This window comes from Leiobunum rupestre, chromosome 10 (genome assembly GCF_980474605.1).
Source record: "Leiobunum rupestre chromosome 10, qqLeiRupe1.1.hap1, whole genome shotgun sequence".
NCBI lineage: Eukaryota > Metazoa > Arthropoda > Arachnida > Opiliones > Sclerosomatidae > Leiobunum > Leiobunum rupestre.
Window position 1 is genome coordinate 39,608,203 of NC_143393.1, and position 18,285 is coordinate 39,626,487.

Consider the following 18,285-nt stretch of genomic DNA (forward strand, 5'->3'; position numbering starts at 1 on the left):
AATAATTAATAACAGGTATGGTCCAATAATTCCTCCTTCTACTGTGATGCATATCTTGGCCCGAGTAACCATATTGCGAAAGGACCTCTCAATCATATCAGCAGTCACGAGACGGCAAGCGTCGATGATTCTCTGGCGCAAGTCATCAACAGTGGTGAGAGGCGTTCGATATACGTGATCCGAGATGAAACCCCACAGGAAGAAGTCTAACGGGCTTAAGTCTGGCGGTCTTGCAGGCCTAGGAACCGGATCGTTTCGGTCAATCCATCAACGTAGGAACCTCGCGTTGAGATATTCCACAACATCACGCTGTTGATGGGTTGGAACACCGTCGTGCTAGAGCCAAAGTCATTGCACATGGGCCAACGGAAGTTCTTCCATCTCGTTCGAAATTTTGTTTTGTAAGAAACTCTTCCCATTAAGATCATAAGACGAGGTGGAAGAAAAACGGTCCAATAAGACGATTTCCTACTAGATTGAATAAAAACTTTTCTTTTTGGTACACTGAATAGTGTTATGCTTATAGCTTATTTTATAAATGGCTCCGCTACAGATATTTTAGGAAGTACCAACTTATTTTTCTTCATGATGTAATTGACCTATTTCGATGGGAATAAAAATTATTTGTAGGTTCGAAATTACGATCTACAACTTCTCATTGAAACGTTTTGTCTGACCGATCACTGAAAAATAATTGGTAGAAAACTACGAAATCTTTTCCGATTTTTCTAAAATTTACAAATTAAAAAGTTCCTTTCCTGAATATTTCAGAGCTCTACATTAATTAGATTAGATCATATAAATAATAACTAATCGGTAAGAGGGTACAAGAAATGACAAACAAATCATACATTTTTCTCCATAAAAATGTACTTTACAAGAAATTTTTTGATGTCTCAAGTGAATTTTTTGTGAAAATGTTAAATACAAACCGCCCTTACAGGTTTGTATTTGCCAAGACACCTTTGCTTTGTACGAATGTGTTTTGTTAGAAGAGGACTACTTGCAACCTTAATTTATTCTACATAGAGTAAGAATGGACCTCCAAAGAAATCTTTTGAAGTCTCAAGTTGATTTTAAAAATCAGTTTCAGATAAAATATTTATTTAAAACCATCCTTATTCCTTGATACTTTAAATCTACTAAAACGTCTTTGCCTGTCTAAAATGAGCGGTTACGTTTCTATTTTTAAAACTCTCGGAGTTGTGAAGAAGGGATTTAAAATTTGAACAAATTTGAAGAAGCTTTTTAATTTGTTGTTGTTGAGTGAATGCTCAAGTAAGGTTAGTAAGCTAATACCCATGAAACCTCACAGGCCTAAGTGAACTAGTGAATTACCGGAGGCTGGTGGCCAGCCCTTCATGACAGTTATTATTAATAGCATAAGTGGATAACAAAGATAAGTATGACATTTCGCCAATGACAACGTAAACCATTACGTACCGACGGACTGACAACTCTTCGCGAACTGCTCCTAGTATTTGGAGGATGCCAATAAAAACCGATTTTACAACGAGAGTTGTCAGTCCGTCGGTACGTAATGGTTTACGTTGTCATTGGTGAAACAGACTATCATTAAATATCGCCGACGGTCTGCCGGCAGCCAAGGCCTATGGAAAATTGAAATGCTTTCAAAAGTGTAAATAACGCTTACTTTTGGAAAATAATGATGAATTATTGAATCGGAAGATAAAAATCACTATTATAAACACTGGCAATATTTCAGAAGTTCGTTTTTTTTTAATTTCAAACCTAAACGCGTGTACGCTCGTATTTTTCACCATCAACCAACTATTTTGCCAACGGAAAGAGTAGGAAGGGACGAGTTTCCTATTCGGAAACTTCCGAATTCGCAATCACTCCAAGAGGACCACGACTGGATGACTTAGGCCTAAGGTGGTGCCTTGCGTATTAGCCTAGCTGATTATTATTATTACTATCCCGACACTCTAGTTTCAAACATAAGTCGACTATCTGAAAAACTATCTACGGTGACTGAGGATATAATTGTACTTGGCGACTTCAATGTTCCTGGCGTCAATTGGCACGCACACTCCACGATTTCACTCGTAATACAATCCTGTTTAAACTCCGATCCCAATGAAATTGCCGAAGAATTTCGAAAAACTTCAGTAATATCGCCACCGATACCCTAACCAACGCCGATACGTATCCTCTCACCGATATAACAACCGTCGCTGACACGCTATCGAACCTTTCAATTGATGAGGTGGACATCAGGATTATAATAAAATAAATGAAGCTAACACACTCTACGGGTATAGATAACATACCACTTAACATCATCAAAGGGTGTTCTGAAATCTTAGTGCCGTTGTTACACCATATTCCTACTATCCGTCACCACTGGTGTTTTTCCTGATCTGTGGAAGTGTACTGTAGTTTCACCAGTTTTCAAGAGTGGCTACGCTGGTGACGTTACAAATTATCGTCCGATATCACTGCTGTGCTGCTTCGCTAAAATATTTGACGCAGTGATGCACACAGTTATGTACAACTTGTTTAAACCTAATTTTACTGATCGACAGCGTGGCTTCATTCAGGGGCGATCTGTTGAAACAAATCACGTGACCTTTTTGAACGACATAATGCCACAGGTCATCGGTCAAGACCAGGTTGACGTGGTTTCTATCGACTTATCGAAGGCGTTTGACCGTGTGTCTCACCCGTTATTATTGAGAAAGCTTAAACATTATGGTCTAATAGGCCCTGCTTCTTTGTGGTTGGAGGACTATTTGAAAAGTAGATCAAACGTCATTAAGTGCAACGGACGCGTAACCCACGTGTCCTACTCTACTACATGCGGCGTGCCCCAAGGCAGTTCATTGGGTCCCTTCTTGTACAATATATATGCCAACGATTTACCCAATGTGATAAAAGACTCTGAAGTCATCCAGTTCGCTGATGACAATAAACTCTATAAAACAATCACACGTATCGAAGACTGCCACGCTATGCAGTCTGATCTTCATAGCATTCACGGCTGGTGCCTTCGGCTCCAAAAGCTTAGCCATTTCGTTTACTAGAAAGCCGAACTCTCTATTCTTCAAATACCAAGTCAATTGTGATACCGTTCCTCGGACGTACACTTTAAAAGACCTTGGATCGCTATTGGACAGTGGCCTTTATTTTAAAGAGCCAATTTCTTGGCTCTCGACGGTTACTTTACGGTATCATTCGTTTAGCGAGGGTCTTAAAATCCATTAAGTGCTTTCGCACTTTATACCTCAGCTTAGTGCGCTCAAAATTGGCCTATGACGCTTTGTCATGGGGTGGTTGCGCTAACTACTTGTTTCGCAAAATTGAGGGAGTACAAAGGAAATTTTTGGAACTCGCCCATACATTCTTTCTAAAAAATAAAGCCTACGATTACACCTACCTCCTGGACTACTTGAGCCTTGAAACAGTTGATCTATTTTTAAACAAGCGTGAAATTATATTCATCTGGAAACTACTGAACAAATCTCATGTATCTAAACTAACTCCCTATTTAAATTTCCATCCGCCGCTATACTGCACGCGCCAGATTAATACATTTTCTAAAAGAAAACCTATATCCCCATTGTTGCGCATGCAAGAAACATGCAACAAATACAATAGTCAAATTGTCATTTTTTCATGCAATTATACCTCTATTTTAAAAATTGTTTAACAATATCCCTAACAAAATGATACTGCCATCTCATTTTCCACTGTAAATAATAACTTGTACTGTTGTAAGCACAATAAACACATTTTTCATTTCATTTCATTTCATTATCATTAACCGAATTCGTTCTGTGAGATACTTATGTTTATTATCCACTTATGTTAACCGTGATAGTTGCACCACAACTTTGGCTTTTTTAGTTGTCGGAGCTAACTGAATGTTCGAGGCCATAATCAAGTTGGACGTATTGAAAAATATTTCAACTCAAACTAAAAAATATAATTACAATATTAACCAGTTTTCTGCAAATCCGAAAATTATCTTACGCACAAGTCGAATTATCGAAAATTGGTTAAAATTATCGACGTGTAGATAATTATCACGTGGATGGCATCACTGGCCTGACTCGTGCGTCCTTAACGCCCGCTACGGATCTATTTTCTTTAATGAAATGTCCACGCGTACGGGTCGATTTTCGATTTTTACGCCCTTCTAAGTTGATTATCGGTTTTCGTTCTGAAATAAAAAAACGGTCATTCCTTAATTACTAATTCATAGCCCTAATATTAGAGGTCAACGAGTCAGATAACGTAATATGACAAGCAACTGCAATTACTCGTTTTTTTTTAGTTATCGGAAAATGTCCCATATTTTTTCAGTCAAATATAATTATAACGTTTCAAACTACGCCATCTATCTGTAAAAATGTTTTCTTTTTATTGGTAAAACAATCATTTATTAAGTTTTATTTTCAAAAGCGAACTTAAAATCTTATTTGTCAGTATCTAAAGCTACGCGCGTTATACAATTTAAAATTTGAGGGTCAGAAATTCTTTATCGATTTTAAGTAAGTTTTGGTACAAGGCTTGAAAAAACTCTTACAGCGATTCTCCAAGGCGCTATAAGGTTGGCTCATGCTAACGCGTTTGTCTCCAGTTTTCTGGGAGGAACGTTTGGGGCGGGGGGGGAGGGAGCCCTCTTGACGTCACAAGCAGAGGGAGAGGAGGAGGCCCGAAAACTTGAAATCTCGTTACATCACTCCACATCCCTCTAGAAAGAAAATTTATCAGACACCACGAGGAGACAATCCGGATATTCGTGAGAGACCCAGATGAGCCAGTTACAGAACTCATTTCTTTGCGCCATATCTCGGAAATAAAGCGTTTCATTTAGGACCACTAGGCAGTGCCGGATTAAGGACTAGGCCTACTAAACACAGGCCAAGGGGCCCCACCAACAGAAGGCCCCCATCACTGATGAAATCAATGGATTTATCACTGATTCGGTTTAAGAGAAAAACATTTTCTTGACATAAGCTCAGCTTCGGGACACGCGAGTTTTGCGTTTTTATGCTTTCCTTACATAGGCCCCCACCAAAATATGCCTAGCACCTCACCTTTAGTTAATCCGGTACTGCCACTAGGTATAGGGATGAAAATGGTGACAAACCCAAGTCGTTGCTTGTAGGGCTGTTGCTTTATCGAGAGTTCGCATCAAAGTATGCGAGAGCAGTGTATTCCATGTTGATATTATGATTACGCGAACAACTCGGCGAGTAACGCAAAGGTCACATAGTTTCGATGCATGCTTGAGGTGGTGTCATTATCCTCATTTATTTTGGTAGTAGAAGTCCTTGATTATCAAAAAAAAAATCCTAATGTTACTTACGGTTATTTTTATTAACGTTTTATATATTATAATAGTTTATTAAAATGTTGGTATTTAAATAAGGTATGTAAATACGTTTACCAAATAATCCGTTTTTATCCTTCGATACTTATAAATTATCGACGAATTTTACTCTCGAAATAACAAAAGTAAGTGAATTGAAGTGATCCCAAAAGTTGGGAAGCTATCTAAATCAATCTATTACGTGCGGATCAATCAAATAATGCGTCTCTTGTGGGTATTTTAACTCAGTTTTTTATTAGAAAAGGACACTAGGTGGCAATAGTAAAGAATTGTTCAGATCCGACCACTTTCTCCAGTCTCCTAAGCCTTGCTTTCCACTAGCGCGCGTAACGGTGGCTCGCTCAACTTTGGAACTTCAAAGGTTTTCAAGTGCGTAAAGAACAAGTTGGCAAGCCAAAATATACCTCTCCTCGGAAGAATTGTCCCTAGTGGTATTAATTTCTCGAGATAACCCTTTAAGATATATCTCCGCAATTTAGAGTTATTTGTTAAACATATTAACCCATTTCTATCCCGCCCGGTATAAAATTTTTATTATAATTAAAATAATTGGGACGAAACGACCAATTTTAATTTATTCAGAATATCATAAGTTAAGTAGTTACAACAGTAAGTTAGACGTACTATAACAATGCACAATTGAATTAAACCCTTTTACAGAACAAGTTTATCAGTTAAATATAATACGAAGCAAATTTTAATGAAATAAATATCTACAGAGGCTTTTTGGAATTACTCGCTTACGAAATACTTGCCGCATCTTTAACGCTCATTTTATTTCAACACTCGCCCTTGATGAAGATACCGTAGATATCTGGTAGTGGACGACTCGTTCACTTCCTGTTTACGTTGTGACGCATACCACATGAAAAAGACCAATGCCGTCCAATTTCCAATATCATATAATGACTCGCACACCCAAGAAATCATTGACTGCGTTAGAAATCGTAGATATCCAAATATCCACACCAAATGTATTTACAAGAAGCAAAAACCTTACCATCAACAAAGCACAGAGAGCCACTTGACTAACCGCCAGCTTTTAAAGCAATTAACGTTAAATTATCTCCTTTGAATTAACAGAACTATATATAGGTCGTTAAGAAAGTGGACCACCCACAGGGTCTACCCTTTAACCCTCTAATCTCGGCTGACTGCGCTAAAACAAGATTTAACCTTTAAAAAATACCAGATTAGGCCTTCATAAATTCATTAATAAAAAAAGACTTTATTACCTATTATGCTTACGATGCCTGTCTTAATTTCAGTGAATCTAAGCAGCTATCGGTGGTTCTGTGGTAGAGCGCTCGACTGCCAAGCCGAATGGTCTGGGTTCGAAACCTGGGTGGCGCATTTGTTTTTAATCAATAGAGAAACGCTAAATTAGAATTTCTTCGATGCAATAATTTCAATTTCAATTCTATTTCAATTAAACCAAAATTTCGTACTCTATTAAATACGCTTCCGATAAAGCTGAAGGTCTAATTTTCAATAAGGCGTAACAAGTGTCGGTGGTTCTGTGGTAGAACGTCCGCCTGTCAATCAGGAGGTCTCGGGTTCAAATCCCGCCCGATGCGATCGCAAATTGATACTAAGACGAATACCGTGTACAACTGGTGGAAACCCTGCCATTGGACGTTGAGAGGTAGCATTACACTCAGCACTCGGTCCGTCCCAAAGTCATTAAGAAGAAGTTGGAGAGAAAACGCCCATATAAACACAACAGACTCAACATGCACATCCATCAGAACACAAACACAACAAATTCAACACTCACAACCTACGCATAAACATTACAAAAACCGTAATACACCAAACCGTCACGACGGTGAGCGAAAAAACACCATCCAAACCAAACCGCAAATGCATCCGTTAACGCTCACCGTCGCACGGTGGTTTTGCCAACCCTTTGAGAAACTGCGTACGCAGTGATTACACTTTGCGCCGAAAATGCGAACGCGTTCGCAGTCCTGACAGACAGACACACCCACAGACCCACCCACAGACCCACAGACAGACACGGTCGTTGTATAACCCCTCCTAGGGGACTTTGTCCCCTCGGAGAGGTAAAAAGTACATTGTGTGGAAAACAAGCATTACACGTTTTACGCAACCAACGTATATAGTTATAAGTACCATTATTCGGTTTTTTACATGTTTCAATTGCGTGTTTAAAAATTCTTAAAACGGATAAAGTATTTTATTTATCCATGATTTAAAAGTTGAGCGTACCAAAAATGTTTTTTGTCAATGGTCAGTGAATTGTTTTATAGGCACTTGAAATTTGAACTTCTATCCAAGTTTAATTGTTGCTCCAAAAATTGAGCCTTGAAATGGAGAATTCTTGGATATAGTTCGGGGGGAAAGTGGCTACACGCACTGTCCTTCCGTGTCTTTGCTAGATGACAGACCTTTTACGATGGTTTCCTGGGAGTTTATCCGTTATTTAGGTAGAAAAGCTATACTTAGTAAATGTTCGGCGCTGCGAAGATGAATAGCCCAAAGCCTATGATGGAGATCCCACCAGGGGTTTCGCGTCAAGAGCGCGCTACAGCCGATTTCCGTGTTTTTAGCTAGATAGTCTTGTAGGGGTTAATCTATATTCTTCGCTTTTTTCCTGGGATGATGAAAGATAGGCCTAAGTTATCCGTATTCCGAAGGGTCGATTTGAGCTATTTCTCGTCGAATACATCCGACTAAAGCTCTTTCGTCATGGCATAAACAAAACAAAGTTTAGACGCGTAGCAGCTAAGGTTTGGTATCAAATTGTCTTTTTCTGATAGGGAACCATTTTTCATACATTCTTTAAATATTTTCTTCGCTTATGTTTACGTAAATCATATGGAAAAGCTATTTATTTGAAATTGTTTCCTATCGTCTTCGATGAAGATTTACAACGTCGAAGTCGTTTGATCGGATAAAATCCATACGTTCCTGTACGTAAGGACATAAGTAATACAACGTATAAGTAATATAACCAAATGGCGAAATAATTATTTTAAGACAAAGTTTACCGAAATTTAAAACCCATTCATTATGAAATGCAATCCTTACGTAAGCAAAATAATGAATTGACAATTACAAACACGTCTCTGGATAACTAAACGCGTTTTGTGTGGAGGTAATCACCCTTATTTATTTGAATTTGATTGAATGATTTGAATCGTTTGAGATAGAAACCAACATCTTTCCACGATTATGGATTTTCAAATTCTTCTGGGTTTTCCCACCAATGAAAACAGTTTGTAGTAAGAACTAAATGCCAAGACTAGTATCAGACTTATTATACGGATATTACGTTACTTACGGGTAACGTTCAATAAAAGTGAACAGAACAGGCTGAGAAATAAGGAATTGTTTTAAACTGGACCTGTGGCCAGTAGAGCCTAGGTAGTTTAATTAAAAAACTGGCCACTTACCATTTTTAACCTTCAAAATCAGGCTTTCATAATTTATGGTGAAATTATATATTCTTGACAATATGTGCTAGAAGCAAAGACCAAACAATTTTAGCGATTAATATAGAATTTTTTTAATGAACTAAAATCTTGAAGGGAAAAAACTTTGAATTAATTAAGTGGTCACCAGGGCCACTAGCACCCCAAGCATTTAATTTTTAAACTAGCCCAACTAATTTTTAAACTGGCGATTGGCCTGTGATAGTGCCTTATTTCTCACACTGGAACAGAAGCGATAAGCTAATCGTTTGCTAATTTATACGGTGTCCAATTTCGGGCTGCAAGGCAAACATTTCCCATGCAAATTAGCAGTTTAAATTGATATCGGCTTTCGGCATGCGCTTGCTTATCTAATATTGTAGATCGATTGAGGAGTTCGTCGGGTCCTAAAATAGCTTGGCAGCTAATCTAATAGGTAACGTATAGTCAACCACCAGCCAAAGGTCTCTTTCGACCCGGATTCTCCGTCAACTTATCACGTATAACTAGCTGTTGTAATCAAGGCATTTCTGTATCGGAGCTAACGTTCTTAAGCAAATAGGACTGCCTTCCATCAGAAGATTTCCCATTTCACGTCCGATAAGTTGATGTATCGATAGGTGATGGTTTGCCCAGTATTCGCTGCAGCATCCGACTGTTTGTAAGCCCTTATTTATGATTGTCTAGACGTTTTCCCACGAGAACTAAATACTAACTACATGGTCCAAGTTTTCCTCGTTGTAGTCACGGAAATTTCTATTCTTACGAAGAATGTCTTTTCCAATTGTAAAAAAGCAATTCCTGAGTTTCGCGTTTCATGGCTGACGGAACAAAGGCGCCAAGAACTAGGTCAATTATGGAGTCGTTTTCTTTGCTATAGTTAGTTTTTCTGACATTTTTAGATTAAGCCCAGGTATTTCCCTGGGGTAAGGCTAATGTTATTCGTTTGAAAGTTGTACCTTCACAAGGATCCCGCTGGGTTTTTCACCGACCATCTCCAAGGGAAATGTGCGTATTAATATCACTAGAGGTCGGGGATGGTTAACTTTTATTCAATAGATAAAGCTCTCAAAATTATTCGTAAAACGTTTTGATCAAGTAATTTATATTTCTGTATTATCCGATTAATTTTTTGATAAATTTGTAAAATTAATCGGAAAAACGACGTTTTTTTCGAAAAAAGCTCAAATTTTCCGAATAATACATGTTTTTTAATCATTTTCCGAAATATTAACCGGTAAATTTCTTTGTTTACATTTTTTCCCGAAAAAAATCAATTTAATCATGGATAATAATTAACCGTCCCCGACCTCTAATATCATCATATTGTTCATAATGCTTTAATCATTTGGGTTCATATGGTAAATGATAACCAATCGATAGAAAATTACAGGGCTTCGATATCCCAATACTACTGTCAGCTTTTTTAACAACGTTTATTGAATGACCCATATAGAAATTGACCTTTTTTCTTATTTGACAACGTATACTAGCAAAAAAATTAAGACCTAGCCCATAATTTTATTTTACATTATGACTTTGTGATTAGGTGAACGACACATTTTTATTTTAAGGTTCTTGGCCAAATTTCATATTTTTGATGTAATTCCATAACTATTATACTCTAGATCATTTTCAGTGTTTGTTGCTAGTCAGTTCCTTTATTATTATAAATCGGTTAGTATTGATACACGTAGACAACTATATAGTTTTAAACTCCTTGTTAGGATTGTGGCATCTGCAATATTCGTTGTAAATAAGTTAGGTTACTATAATCGTTCCTAAAGCTGTAAATAAGTTGGGCTACTGTACCTGGACCAAAATATGCAAATTTTAACAAAATTTACTGCTATTATGTTAATTTATCTACAGTTTATTGTCAACGGTTTTCAATACTATTTGTAGTCATTCTCAGTATGATGTAGTTCATGCTCGGTTTTATTATTATTATTTTCTGTATAGCATTATTTGAAATTCCATCCTATATTTTTTGTTTGTTGCTATTCAGTTCCTTAGTCGGTTAGTATTGTATGTCGACAACTATATAGTTTGTAAACACCATGTTAGAATTGTAAGTATATGCAATATTCGTTGTAAATAAGTAAGGCTACTATAATCCTACCTAGAATTGTAAATAAGTTAGGCCATGGTTAGGCTACTGTACCTGGACTAAAATATTTTTTGAACAGTATCACTTGAAATAATAAATAAATAATAAATAATAAATCAGCTAGGCTAATATCCAAGGGACCACCTTAAGCCTAAGTCATCATGCGACTTTTGAAGCCATTAATTCAGGTGGTCAGGTTACAATGCGTAGGAGGGTGGTGGCAAGCCCTGCATGCCACGAGATCGAGCCAACAGCTCCCTACACTAACTATTACCGTTAACCTCAACAAGTTTTTCCCTCTTCTATATTTTTTCTCATCGACTGTGCTCCCATCTGGTGAGCCGCCTCGTTACAAAGAGGCTGTATTTTTATATACAAGTCTTCAATAAAATCTTGAATCTTCAATATTGCCGGGAGTAGTGGCTCACTCCTGTAATCCCAGGCGTCCGGGAGGCAGAGTTTGTGGAAGGCCGTGTGAGGACGACCACTAATCCCCCAACGGGTGGTTGTCATACTTCCGCCACGGGTGTCCCAACCCTATCCCCAAGTATCCCCCCGTTGGCGTGGCCGTAACACATATCTCGCACCTGATTAATCAAGTGGACGAGCGGACTGTATTGTCCCACCCGTCACAATCGCTCATAACGAGCAAAAAAAAAAAAATCTTGAATATTCAGTGTTCCTAAAAAGCCGCCATTTTGGAGAAAAGTCCAGGCCAGTGGCAAATAGTGATATATAGTGGAAAATTGGCAAAAAGTGGCAAATAGTGGCTAATGAAGAAAAATTGCATTTTAAAACTTAAAAAAGTAATTGGAATAAAATTTTTCAGAAGATTATTGTAAAAATGTCTTAGTTTACACTGAACTTACAATGTTAGAATTAAGCATTCCAAAAAATTAACAGACTATTCTAATGTTAATCAGAATCTGACTATTCCTACGCACATTAAAATTTTTTTTTATTATTATTTTATAATTTTATGGGGTAAAAATATTTATTGTCCTCTTTCTGCCAGATTGGCCACTAAATTCACTTTTGTCCAGGCCGGAATTTTAAACTATTTTCCACACTTTTGTCCACCTTGGAATACTGGCTGCGTTCAACAACTATCAACGGAGAAAAACCGTTGTGTTATCGTTGAGTTCTTTTACTCAACGCTACGTCACAAAAATCTAAAAGTTGTTGTACGATTTATAGTTCGCTGACTTAACGAACAAAATATCGTCTGCTACCCCTCCTTTAACTTTGTCGAATGACGTCACGACACCGATGAGCAACTGAAAAACCATCTCGCTCAGCCGATGTTTCCGCTGAGTCTCCGATGATCAACGTGACGTCCAAACCGGAAGTCAAAAAACCCGTTCAGCAAAAAACCGCTGACCGTTGAGCTCAGCGCTGAGCTTTTTTAGAGTTGTTGAACGCAGCCACTGCGAATGCTCGATAAAAGGGACTTCATACAGTGATGGGGTAAATCTATTCAAAATACGAAATTCGGTCGCCACTCATTTGTAGTGTCAAAACAAAGTTCAATTTTTTTAAACATAATAAAGTTATTGAGTATTAAAAAAAATTAGTTTCTTTTTTTTTAAACTTACAATTGTTTTATGATTAATAGAGAACATTTACATTTGTTTTCCTAAACCATGGGCCAAATAATGATAAAATTGGCCCATGCCTAAACATAATAAATACAGATATTGTGGTGGGGCTTATGAGTTTCTTCATTAACTCAACGACGGTTAAATACTAAAGCCTGGTTCACATGGGCAGTGTTTTCCTGGTTTTCTATATTTTCTAGTTTTACAGCCTTTTCCCGTGGTTCTGGCGCGCAGGAACACGACTGTACACACGAACAAAATTTGCCGGATTTTATCACAGCGAGCGCTGCCGGGGAACGAGAATACAGATAACCTTTTTTTGAGGGGCGTTGGGCTCCACCAGTCAGCGAGCGTTATGCCGTCACGTGGTAGACGCAAAAATTCGTAAGCCTACTTTTAAAGACTTTCAAAATCGCTCCTTATATCACGTGACAGTGAAACGCTCCCTGATTAGTCGAACTCAAAGAGCTTCAAAAACCGGGGAAATAAAGTAGAGATATTTCAACATTTTTTTCTCGGTTTTCTCGTTTACCGCCAGCGCTGACGGCGGAAAAATCCGTTAAATTTTGTCCGTGTGTACAGTCGTTTTCCCGTGCGCCAGAACAACGGGAAAAGGTGGTAAAACGAGAAAATAGATATAATCAGGAAAACACTACCCGTGTGAACCAGCCTTGAGACTTATCCTTTGGAATGTCTCAATAGACGGTAAAATAAATTCCAACGGCTTCCCAGCCTCTGAATGGTTTTTGAATTTGGGGGTACGAAAAAAGGGGAAACGTTTCGTGACAGCATGGCTGCCAGCCTCTCCGCTTCGCGACTTTAATTGTCACTGAAATCATTTCAACCGTTTTTCACGTCATTACGATTTATCTCAGTTAATAATTTGTATTTTAATTTAAAGAATTCAAGTTATAGGTAAATTTACAGTTAAACAACCATTTTGTCTAGCTTTTATTCCCGAAATATAACGGAAAGTTTACTTAGATGGCGCCACGTGCTCTACGAAGAATCACGATTTAGATATTTGTTACTCGGCGAAAGTTAAAAATTGGCCTCTGCGCATGCTCCAATACCAACCAATCCGGTGTTCCCTCCCTGGCTAGTGTCCAGTCTTTAAGTGGCAATGACGGTTTAAAATTCCACCCCCATTTATTTTACCGTCTATAGGAAACTACGATGACGGTATAGATACCAATTTTCATGCAAATCGGATTAGTAGTTTTTGTTGAACCGGGCGCCACTCTAGAGGTCTTCCTAAAGGTCATTTAGATGCGTTTGACGTTTCAAATTAATGTGCTCTTGGAAATTAGTTTTTAACGTTCTTGATGACAGAACACTCTGCCCTACGTTTCAGAAACGCATTATCTCCAAAAATTGCATTTCGAGATAAATCGATTTTTGTAATTCTTATGAAAAATAACGATACCACAGTGTTTAGGTAACTGAAAACTAGTTATTAGGGGTTTCTTTTAATCCGTAATCTAAATATGACAACGGATATTAAGTAAATCTCAGAATAATTTGACATTATGCGTTTTGTACGTTTATATTTGGTTAAAACTCTTGGAAGAAACGCATTATGTGGTATAATAATACTGAGTAACGGCCATTGTGACTGTTACCATGGCAATGCGGCTGAAGAAATTAGATCAGACGAAATTATATGAAATGAAGACTCTCATTGGTTAATAACGGCATTATGCGTTTCTGCAAATTTCCCACGTTCTTTAAAGCGTTTCTGCGGAGTATTTTAGAAACTTTTTTATTTTAATGCGTTTTTGCATTTTGGCATCTCGGAAACTAGAAAAACGGACTTCGAATTTAGAATCAGCGCCCTAAAATAAGTATGAGGAGCATTCAAACTCAAAAAAAAATGGTCGATAATGCGTTTCTGAAACCGTAACGTAGGGCAGCACTGTCGAAGGACGAACTCATCTGGATTTCGTTGGGAATTTTTTCAGTTTATAATTATCAGTAGAGCAGAACCGACGACGTAATATATAAGGGGAAATTAATATTTATTCCTAATTTATTTTAAAAATGACGTAAATCGGGGGCGAGGGGTTGGACACTTGTCATTAGTTTGTACGGAATTTCGTAGAGATTTTGGCGATTTTATCACTACTTTTTGAAGTGATTTTGGTATTTCAATGTTAATTTACCATAGAGAGAGTTAAAAGATTTTGCGATTTCAGACTAAGTGTACGGGATTTTGGTAAATGTCCGACCCCTCGATCGGGTGAGCCATATAAAAATTTTGAGCCGGGCGCCACAACCCCTCGGTACACCACTGTCTAATGCAGTCTACAAGAAAAAGTTTATTTTTGACCTTTTGACTATCTTTGACTACTTTCCATTATCAGCATAACTATTCCAGAGTAATACTTTTAGTAAATGTTTGTCGTGTGCGTGTGGTATTTCCAATGGTATGTCACTTATCTCGCTACTACGAGTGGTTGATGAGATGCAATGCGGTGAAATCGGCCTTTAGTTGCTTGGGATAATATAGCTCAGTCTCGGACTAGGAGCAATTACAAACACAAAGAGAACGCAGCTAGCCTTTAAACACGCTAACGCAGTGTTGTGTACAAATTTCATTGGATGAACCTTTACGCTGAACGTTTTACGGAGAGGGGGGAGACAATTTCGGAATTTTCCCCTTCCGACGGCCACAGGAGCTAAAGCGTCTAACCAATGAAAATTTCACGCAAGAAAATCCACGACTTTTGACGGGTTGCGTTTTCCTATATGGGGTCAAGGATCTTATATGTTAGAAGGATATGAGGCGAGGGACGAAAAATGGCAGCACCGTCGGTGGGTCATGCGCGATAGAGAATCCGTCTTTAGATTCCGTCAAGGACAAAACATGGAGGAAGCACCGCCAAAATTGGTCCTTGAGGGAATAGAAACAAGACGTCCCACGTTTAGAGGCCCTCTTAATATCGACGGCGCTGCCGGCGTTTTGAAAACACGGGCTGGCCGGAGGGCTACCTATCCTTCTAACATATAGGATCCTTGGTGGGGTGCTGTGTTTGTTGCTCCTAGGTGACAGCTGGATCTACGTATTGCTTAGAAGCCTACTTCGGTCAAAAGAGAAATACTTCTTCAATAACGAATAAAATATCTTCGTGCTAGTGTATAAATATTTAAGTTCCTGCGTTTTCCAATCGGAGGCGCTAGGCCTCGCGTAATATTTTCTGATAAGGCTAAAGTATGTTTTTTCTATATGAATTGAATCATTGAAGGAGCCAATTTAACCACATCGTCAACTGGATGTTATCACAATTTGGTACTCCTAAGATAAGATAAGCTTCGAGGACTTCTACTGTACAGGGTTGGTGTCAATAGTGTGGTGACATTTGTTTGTTTATATTTGTCGCGGAGTACAACGTCAAAAAGATAGTCTAGTAGTTATAATCGTTAAAAGAAGCCCACGAGCCTAGTCTTTTAAAGATTATAACTATAACTTCTCCATGGATCTTGAAAATTTTAGAATTTATAAGATAGTACCAAATAACGTAGCGCAACCGAGATAATAATAATCTAGGCTTTATAAGGATATCCCTTAATATAATATTTTATAAAGGGATATCCTGTTCAGCTGCCAGCGCCGATAAACTTACCTGTTATTTCCTTCTCCGGTAGAGTTTACAAGTTATCTCCCCACTGGTTAAAGGGGTTTTCCATTAAAACTTGTTGAGGTTAACGTTAATTGTAAGTGTAGGGAGCTGTAGGCTCACGTGGCATTAGGGGCTTGCCACTACCCTCCTACGCAATCTCACCCGGCTACCTGAATTAAGGGGGAAGACTACAGTGGCCATTGTCTACTTTCGCGCTATATCAAGCTGAACTCTTTTAATTTTGTATTTTAACTTATAAAATTAATATTTAAGTGTAGAACAGCCTCTTGTTTCGTGACTAAAATAATTTTGACAATTTTAAATTTCAAAGTAATTAAGTTATTACGTTTTAATTCGGACACCCGAAGCTAAACAAGTTGAGCAAGCGCCCAAACTACCCTTTAGTTAGGACCTTATATATCGTTAACTATGAATTTAGAATTATCAAAATGACTTTAAGCGCTAGAGGAAGGTTCAGCCTAATAGGAAAAATATAATTCAATTATGTAATTGTTAAAACAGAAACGTTCAGCTTGGACGAAAAAGAGGCTTTTACTGTATTCTTCCCCCTTAAAGGTGATAAAAGTCGCTAGATGGTGCCTTGGGTATTAACCTACCTCAGCGTAATTTTTTTGTTATGGAACCCTAAATTATGCACCTAATTCTGGCGGAACACCAACTAATTTTTTTTTACTTATTTTAAAAGACCCTTGACACAAACAAAGATGGCCGCGCTGCGAATTCTCGGAACCCCTGTGACCCTTCCACGGAACACCTTTTGGGAACCGCTGGCCTAGCTGATTATCTGATTTTTATGGAAAGATGAAACTGAAGTACACGAGGGAAAACCCCTTTAACCAGTAGGGAGATAACTTGCAATCTCAACGCGGAAGGAGTTGTTCCCAGTTTTCAAACAGTCCAGGTCCTCTCCCCGCGTAGTGACAGCGCTATAGCCAGTCAACCACTTGATACCCTTGAGGACGGAAGCAATCGACTGGGATAGTAATAATAAACGGGACTTACGGTATTTTCATTACATTGGCGAGGATGGCTTCTAAGAAGGGGCAGGCGTTTATTGTTTTGGACGGTTGGACCATCAAAAACGTCTGTTTGGTCTCTCGGCTTTGTCCGCCCATTTCTGGCAATTATAATCGAAAACGACTTCGCAGTGTGCTTTTGACATCTCATTTCCGAGATATGGTTTTTTTTTCCTTTTGGGGCTTCCGTCAACGGGAAAAAAATGAGCTTTTATTACTAGACAAAGTCGAGGAAGTGCGCCAAAAAACAATTGAATTGTTGAGTTATGAGGATAATTTTATTTCGTTATTCATTTTCCATACCTATAACTGTGGCCTTGGCAAGCAAAAAAAACATTGAGTACGCTGTTAAATAATTCCAATATTATAAAATTATCATATTTATATTATTTATCAATTTATTTTTAGTTCGTGCTGAAATAATTAATTTAAATATCAGAAAATTATCATATTTAGGCCTATAATTTATAATATATTTTTAATTTGTAATTATTAATATAGAAATATATATTTAAATATTTTTACATTTATATTATTTATATCGTGTATTATATTTTAATTCGTGTTATAATTTTTTAATTTGTATTATATTTTTTTATTATAATTTTAAATTTTTATTATAGTCTAGGTAATTTTTAAATATGTAAATTATAATATTTTAGAGAGTGTCCAGAATTAAAAGAGGGCGGACAATTAGAAGCCGGTGGTCGGAATTAGAAGAGAGTGTCTGGAATTAGAAGCGGGTACTAGCTTCAAGAAAAAGGTCATAGAAATATAAATATGAGATGATTTTCACTCGAAATAGGTTTAAAAGACGCGCGAAAGTTCAAATTATGGAATTCGCTATCAAGTATTCATATCAAATTAGTTATTGGGTTATGTTTATATCGATTTTTAAAAAGTGTCCAGAATTACACGCCACCACCCTATATTAGGTATATTTTTAATAAGTATGTGATGAAATAATATCAAGATTAGAAAATTACCATATTTATATTACTTATTAAGTACGCGGTGAAATATTTAAAATTAAGATTAGAAAATTATCATATTTATATTATTTATAAATTTATTTACTAAGTATGTGCTGAAAAAATTAATTCCAATATCAGAAAATTATC

General features: G+C 37.5%; 1 protein-coding gene across 1 annotated transcript in view; it reads right to left on the reverse strand.

Annotated features, from left to right (window-relative positions):
* The window catches only part of LOC149925660 (solute carrier family 35 member G1-like), a 57,440-nt gene that overhangs the window by 24,990 nt on the left and 14,165 nt on the right, over positions 1-18,285 (reverse strand). The gene's annotated exons all lie outside the window — the stretch shown is intronic.